At 46.4% G+C, this 8372-nt stretch overlaps 1 pseudogene; it reads right to left on the bottom strand.

Annotated features, from left to right (window-relative positions):
* Positions 1–1766: 1766 nt before the first annotated feature.
* On the bottom strand, positions 1767–7300 carry LOC147233982 (uncharacterized; annotated as a pseudogene).
* Positions 7301–8372: the final 1072 nt, after the last annotated feature.

Raw genomic sequence — 8372 nt, 5'->3', positions numbered from 1 at the left:
TGCCTAACAACCTATGGTGGCGTAGAACTGAAGTATACTAAGGGGAATAATGCAAGCTACCAAATCAACCTCTGTGATATTACAAAAGCGGAAGAACCCAGTCTGAGTGGAGGGGGTATGATGTCTGGATATCAATCATTCCTCCCATTCAGTTAGATGTTACCACATATGTCTCGGGTGGGGAACAGTTTATTGGACCCCTATAAACCCCCCTAAAACCCGCCTAAAACCCAGTATGTTATCCCCATAACAGTAAACCAGAAAGAGGCTTTACTCCAGGAAGATGTGTTAGGATTTTGTATCATAATTGTAATGCACTATGTTTCCATGCATTCATTGTATTCACTGTTAATTTTGATTGTAGTCCTTGAGTGACTACAATCGTCAAGAGATAGACTTGCAAAATCCTCTATCTCAAATTGTAGAATCTCCAACCTCACACCATTATTTCACTATCAATTACAAAGACTGTTAAAATGTAACTGCGAGACCCCATCACATGATGTCAAGGAATGCACTACCCTGTGCTTTTCCAATGATACCCCCCGCGGGTAATCGACCAGAGCCAGGGGGTCGGAGGAGGTTTGTCAGGACTTCTTCCAAGCCGTGACTTCCTTTAAGGCACAGTTTTACACAGCCCCGGTGCTCACATTCCAAGAGAGTGTAAAACCGGGGGGTCAGGGGAAGTGCATCAAGATTTCCTCTGACTAGCGGCCTTGATCCAGCGGCCCAGTTTTACGAGGCCCCGCACCCCAGGTGCTCACACTCCAAGAGAGTGTAAAACTGGGGGGGTCAGAGGAAGTCCTGATAAGGAGTTCCCCCGACCCTTTGATCAAGAGGTATAAAATGAGCCTGATCCTTTGGATCAGGGCCAGAACTTCTTCATCTACACATTCGACTGGACGCGTCTCAGTGGGTGTCCAGAGAAGTCAAACGATCCTCATGGGGTGACATTCATTCTGGCCCGGGATATCTCGTAAGTAAATTTTCCCGACTTTGAATAAACCATTCTTGCTTGATTAGTTCCTGGCCGTTGTGACGTTTTTCCCTGAATGATAATCTGAACACACTGCGACAACAAAGTCCGGTCCCGTGGCAGGAGCCACAAAAATGAACAAATGGTACTGTCACAAATTCGCTATTGAGAACCAAAAGGTCGGAAACTTACGTTCCTGTAGCCCCCCGCACCACCTATATAGATTCTATTGGCATAACCCTGGGGTTCCAAATGAATATAAACTAGCAGACCAAATAGCAGCAGGCTGGGAATCATTCATCTGCCTATGGGCAACTATGAACAAGAATGTCGACCGGATAAATTTCATTCACTTCAATATGCAACGACAAGTAAATCTATCACACAATGCAATAGCGGGGCAAGCCTCCCAACTCAATGCAACTTCTCTCATGGTGTATCAAGTTCGTATTGCTCAGGATATAATGTGAGCCGAAAAAGGATGAGTGAGCTCTTTATTTGCGGAGAAATGCTGCATGTTTGTACCAAACAACACTGTGCCTGATGGATCAGTGTCTAGAGCCCTGGCAGGACTAAGAGCACTGTCCGTGAAGTTAAAAGAATCCCCGGGAGTGGATAACCATCTAGAAAGATGGTTGGAGAGCACCTTTGGTAAATGAGAAAGCCTCTTAGTAGGTATCGGTACCTCATTATTAACGGTCATAGCAATATTTGTGATCTGCGGATGCAGTTGTATCCCCGGTCTCAGATCTCTCTCGATTAGGGTAATAGAAAAAGCAATAAAAAGGCCTCACCTTACAACCAAGCTGTCAGGCAAGCCCTCCTTACAGTAGAAGATCCCTTTGACGACGAAGACACATCGCCGGAAGAAACAACTAACAGAATAGAAATCACATTTCACACGTAAAAACACTTTGTAAAGAGCGTGGTGTGACAAAGTCACACCAAGAGAGGGACTGTTCAAATCCCAAGCCACGATCAAAATGCATTATGCTTTTCTCATTGAATATGTCTGATCTCATGTAATGGCTGCCCAGGCCAGGGAGCTGAGTGGAGAATTTCTCCTGCACCATTGATCAAACACAAACATGTAACAAGGCCAGCAGGTTTTTCGCTCCACTCACTAAGTTTACATTTTTGTATAACATGTAGTCTTTCGTTCCACTTACTAAGTTTATATTTTTGTATGATATGAAGTCTTTCGTTTTACTTACTAAGTCTTATATTCTCTTGTGACGTGAGGATTCTCATGTCAAGAGAGGGACTTGCAAAATTCTCTACCGTAATTCAGCATTCCTGTGTTACCAAGTGCACTTGCAAAAACTGTTAAATTCGTGCACGATTCACATGTGGGAACTCATCACGTGATGACACTATCAATGGCGTATCCCAAGGACCAGTCCAAGACACAGCCTGGCACACCCAGTTACTTGTGACTCAGAAAAAGTGAAATTCAGTCACCGAAGATCCAAAGTACCAGTATTCGGAAGTCAGAAGTGACAACTCTACAAAATAGCCATCTCAAAACCATATACATATTAATTTCTTTGTTTGTTTTTTTCCAGGGGGGGCGTAAGTGCAAATAGTGGGGTAGTTCTTGGTGAAGAGGTATGTTTTCAGCTCACAGCGGAAGATGGGCAGCGATCCCACTGTTCTGCAGTTCTGACCTTTTTCCAGAGTTCGTTCCACCATTGAGAATCCAAGACCAAGAAGAGACTAGACCGGTTTGATCGGCAGCCAGGGGCTCTGAGTGATGGGGTGAATAGTCGCCAAGAGGTGGCAGATCGCAGGGGACGGATAGGGACATGTGGCTTGGCCATATCCTGGAGATAAGACGGGGCTGTCCCATTCACTTCCCAGTAGGCAAGCACCAGGGTCTTGAACTTGATGCCGGCGGCTACCGGAAGCCAGTGAAGGGACATAAGACGGGGAGTTGTGTGGGAGAATTTGGGATGGTTGAATACTGGGCGGGCTGCCACTTTCTGGTTAACGCTGGGGCATCGGCAAGGTGGGAGTTGAAGCAGTCCAGACCTGAGGTGATTGGAGCCTGGATGAGTATCTGCGCTGAGGAATCTGCGAATCTTGTGTAGAGGAAGAGTCTGCAGGAACGTGCGACTGCTGCGACGTTCGCTGAGAATGGCAACTGTTGTGGTTGGCCTTATCATGGTGTTGTTGATGGTGATGGCAACGTCTCTATGCGGACAACCTTTCCCTGGGAGAAAGAGCAGCTCAATCTTGTCCAGGTTGAGCTCCAGGTGGTTACTTGACATCCAATCTGAGATGTCGGACAGGCAAGCTGTAATTCAGACTTCCACCTGTGTGGCTGACGGGGGGAAGGACAGGATCAGCTGTGTATCAGGATCAGCATAGGAGTGGTAAGAGAAGCTATGTGAGCGAACGACAGAACCACACGATGTTGTATACAGGGAGAAGAGGAGAGGGCCTAAAAACGAATCTTATGGAACACTGGTAGACAGTCTGCATGGTTCAGACACAGCCCCCCGCCATGTCACCTGGTAGGAGCGACCTGTCAGGGAGGATGCCAATAGGGAGAGTACAGATCCTGTGACAACCAGACCCTTGAGGGTGGAGACAAGGATCTGGTGGTGACTGTTTCGATTGCGGCTGACAGGTCAAGAAGTATAAGCACAGACGAAAGAGAGGCTGCTCTCGCTTCCTGCAGTGATTGTGACACCCCAAAGAGGGCCGTCTGTGTTGAGTGACCTACTTTGAACCCTGACTGAAGAGGGTCCAGGAGGTTGTTTTGCTAAAGGTAGTGAGAGAGTTGGTTGAAGACAAGTGTTTTTGAGAGAAGGGTAGTGGGGAGAAAGGTCAATAGTTTTTGATGTCGGATGGGTGTCAGGGCGGCCTCAGGGCGGCACTGGCCCGTTTCTGTCCAAGCTTGCCTTGGGGGGGCGTGGAGCAGTGTCTCCCTGTGCCGGTCCCAAGCCCGGATAAATGCAGAGGGTTGCGTCAGGAAGGGCATCCGGCGTAAAACTTTTGCCAAAACCAAACATGCGAGTCAACCATAACTACATCATACCAGATCGGTCGTGGACTGGGTTAACAACGACTGCCATTGGTACTGATGACCCACAGAGTACTAATGGAAATTGGGCTACTGTGGGTCGAAGAACAAGAACAAGAAGAAGAGGAGGAGTGCGTGTTCAGAAGCAGAGAGAGAGGAGGAAAGGAACGAACCTGGGACTGATAGTAGGGACTTTGAATATCGGGACTATGACAGGAAAAGGTAGAGAGTTGGTCGACATGATGCAGAGACGGAAGGTGGTTATACAGTATGTCCAGGAGACCAGGTGGAAAGGTAGTAAGGCTAGAAGCTTACGAGCAGGCTTTAAGTTGTACTATTATGGTACTAACAAGAAGAGAAAAGGAGTAGGAGTTATCTTGAAGAAGCGGTTTGTTAGGAACATTCTGGAAGCTGGAAAGAATGTCAGATAGACTTATGGGTCTGAAACTGGAAATTGAAGGTGTGATGCTCAATGTTGTTAGTGGCTATGCCCCGCAGGTTGGATGTGAATCTGAAGAGGAGGAGAAGTTCTGGAATGACTTAAAAGGAGTGATGCAGAATATTCCCAGAAATGAGAGAGTGGTAAATTGGTGCAGACTTCAATGGACATGTTGGTGAAGGCAATAGAGGGGATGAAGAAGTGATGGGCAGATTTGGTATACAGGATAGGAATGCAGTGGGACAGATGGTGGTAGATTTTGCAAAAAGGATGGAAAAGGCTGTAGTGAACACCTTTTTCCAGAAAAAAATGGAACATAGGGTAACTTATAAGAGCGGAGGTAGGAGCACGCAGGTAAACTACATCTTGTATAGATGAGGTAACCTGAAAGAGATCAGTGACTGCAAAGTAGTTGTAGGGGAGAGTGTAGCCAGACAGCATAGGATGGTGGTTTGTAGGATGACTCTGGTGACAAGGAAGATGAAGAGGACAAAGGCAGAGCAGAGGACAAAGTGGTGGAAGCTGAAAAGGGAGGAGTGTTGCATGGTTTTCAGAGAGGAGTTGAGAAAGGGTCTGGGTGGTCAGGGTGAGCTTCCAGATGATTGGACATCTACAGCTAGTGTTATCAGGGAGACAGGTACAAGAGTACTTGGCTTGTCATCTGGAAGCAAAGTAGATAAGAAGACTTGGTGATGGATTGAGGAAGTGCAGGAGTATATACAGAGAAATTGGTTAGCAAAGAAGGAGTGGGATACTAAGAGGACTGAAGAGAACAGACAGGAGTTCAGGGAGATGTGGAGAGAGGTAAAGATAGAGGTAGCAAAGGCAAAACAAAGGGCGTACGATGACTTGTATGCTCTGTTGGATGGTAAGGAGGGTGAGAATGATCTGTACAGGTTGGCAAAACAGCGAGATAAAGATGGAAAGGATGTACAACAGGTCTGGATGATTAAGGACGGAGAGGGAAATGTATTGACAGATGCTAGAAGAGTGATGGGAAGATGGAAAGAGTACTTTGAAGAGCTGATAAAAGAGGAAAATGAAAGGGAGGCAAGGGTGAAAGAGGGGACTATTGTAGACCACAAAGTAGCACAAATTAGTAAAAGTGAAGTGAGGAAGGCATTGAAGAGGATGAAGAGTGGAAAAGCAGTTGGTCGTGATGATATACCTGTGGAGGTCTGGAAGTGTCTAGGAGAGGCAGCGGTAGATTTTCTGACTAGATTGTCCAACAGGATCTTAAAGAGTGAGAAGATGCCTGAAGAATGGAGACAAAGTGTGATGGTGCCTATTTTTAAGAATAAAGGGGATGTGCAGAATTGTGGCAGCTATAGAGGGATAAAGTTGATGAACCATACAATGAAGTTATGGGAAAGAGTAGTGGAAACTAGACTTAAAGCAAAAGTCAGTATTTGTGAACAGCAGTATGGCTTCATGCCTAGGAAGAGTAATACATATGCAGTATTTGCTTTGAGAATGCTAATAGAAAAGTACAGAGAAGGCCAGAGGGAGCTGCATTGTGTTTTTGTAGACCTAGAAAAAGCATATGACAGGGTGCCAAGAGAGGAGCTCTGGTATTGTATGAGGAAGTCTGGAGTGGCAGAGAAGTATGTTAGACTGGTGCAGGACATGTATGCTAGCTGTAAGACGCTGGTACGGTGTGCTGTAGGGGTAACAGAGAAGTTCAAGGTGGAAGTGGAAGTGGGACTCCAACAGGGATCAGCTCTGAGCCCATTCTTGTCCGCAACGGTGATGGGCAGGGTGACAGATGAGATTAGACAGGAATCCCCATGGACCATGATGTTTGCGGATGACATTGTGATCTGTAGTGAGAGCAGACAACAGGTCCAGGAAAATCTAGAGAGGTGAAGGTGTGTTCTGGAAAGGAGAAGACTGAAAGGTAGTTGCAGCAAGACAGAATATATGTGTGTGAATGAGAGAAACTCGAGTGGAATGGTGAGGCTTCAGTGTGTGGAGATCAAGAAGCTGGAGGATTTCAGGTACTTAGGGTCAACAGTCCGGAGCAATGAAGATTGTTGAAAAGACGTGAAGAGACGGCTCTAAGCAGGTTGGAATGGGTGGAGAAAAGGGTCAGGGGGTACTTTGTGATAGAAGACTATCGGCCAGAATAAAAGGAAAGGTGTACAAGACAGTGGTGAGACCAGCGATGCTGTGGCCTAGAAACTGTTACAATGACCAAAAGACAGCATGTAGAACTAGAGGTTGCAGAGATGAAGATGTTGAGGTTCTGTTTGGGAGTGACCAGGATGGATAGGATCAGGAATGAGTCTATCAGAGGAACAGCACATGCTAGATGTTTTGGAGAGAAGGTCAGAGAAGCCAGACTGAGATGGTTGGGTCACGTACAGAGGAGGGATAGAGAATACATTGGTAGACAGATGCTAGAATTGGAGCTGCCAGGCAAGAGGTCTCGAGGAAGACCAAAGAGAAGATTTATGGACGTAGTGAGAGGATATGAAGGTAGTTGGTGTGAGAGAGGAGGATACGAAGTATAGGGTTAGATGGAGAAAGTTGATTCGCTGTGGCAACTCCTGAAGGGAAAAGCCGAAAGAAGAAGAAGAAGAAGAAGAAGAAGAAGAAGAAGAAGAAGAAGAAGAAGAAGAAGAGGAATTATTCCATCATCTACTTCTCTGACACACACACACCTGGAGCACTTTCTCAGGTTGCCAGATTTGGGTGATCAGGAGGTGTACACGGCATGCGAGAAGATAACCTCCATGTCTGATTACCTTTGCTGGAATACCATCAGATCCCAGTCTTTGTTGTTTGTTAAACTCCTGATGGCCTTGCATGTTTCTGAGAAGTGTGGCAGGGTGTCTAGATGTTGCATCTGAGGCATAGCTGGCAGCTTTTCAAGAATATTCAGGTTGCAGGTTTGGTGTGATTGAGGAGACTTTTAAATTGATTGGCCCAGCACTCAAGGTTCTCTTGGCAGTCCTTGAGTAGGCTGTCAGCAGCAGGTCGGACAGGGATGGATATCTTATTACTTGGATCACATAAAGCTTTAATGGCATCATAGAAGCCCTGTCTGTCATTGCAATCAGAAAGGTGTAGAATTTCTTTTGGTTTCTGCAGCCATCAAGTGTTCTCTGGCCCTTAGGGCTAGTTGTGTTTTGGCTCTAGCCTATTGAAGTTAGATTTTAAGCTGCGCCTGCTGCTTTTCTTGCAGAACCACATGGATATGGGTAGAGTTCTTGTCAAACCAGTCCTGGTGCTGTTTGGTATTGGTGCCAAGGGCTTTTGAGGCTGCGCAGAGGATGACTGCAGATAGAGCTGGCCAGGCACTGGCATCAGCATCCTTCTGAATATGGGAAAGGTTGCATGTAAGGTGGTGACAGAGGTTGTCAACAGTGTCTGGATTGGTAAGAACTGCAATGTTCTGCCTTATGTTTGGGGGTTACCTTAGGGCAGCAGGGTGGGATGATCAGGTGCAATTTGGATCTGACCACAAAGTGGTTGGTCCAGCACTACACCCCATCCATGGCTCTGGTAATCATCACATCCTGTCTGTCTCTGTCTGATAATGATATAGTCCAAAAGATGCCAGTGTTTGGATTTTGGATGTTGCCATATGGTTTTGAGGCGTTTTTCATCTGAAAGGTGGTGTTTGTGACAAGCAGCTGGTGTTTTGCAAAGAGGGACAGCAGCCGTTGCCCATTGCTGTTCATTTTTCCTACCCCTCCTGTCCAATGACCTTATTCAAGATAAGATTTTCGGTACCCACCCAGCGCTGAATTTGCCCATAAGTAGGACTTTGTCTGTGGCGGGATTTTCTGGATGACTGCATCAAGGTTTCTGTAGAAATCCCCTTTTACTCTAATTTCTGCATCCAGGGTTGATGCATAGGCACTGATGAGAGTGGCAAAGCGTTTTTTGGCGAGAGGACTGCGCCATGGCATGGGCCACTCGCT

This window comes from Fistularia commersonii, chromosome 5, assembly GCF_037954325.1.
Source record: "Fistularia commersonii isolate RoL2024-O1a breed Wild chromosome 5, RoL_Fcom_v1.0, whole genome shotgun sequence".
Lineage (NCBI taxonomy): Eukaryota > Metazoa > Chordata > Actinopteri > Syngnathiformes > Fistulariidae > Fistularia > Fistularia commersonii.
This window is presented reverse-complemented; position numbering and strand designations above follow the sequence as displayed.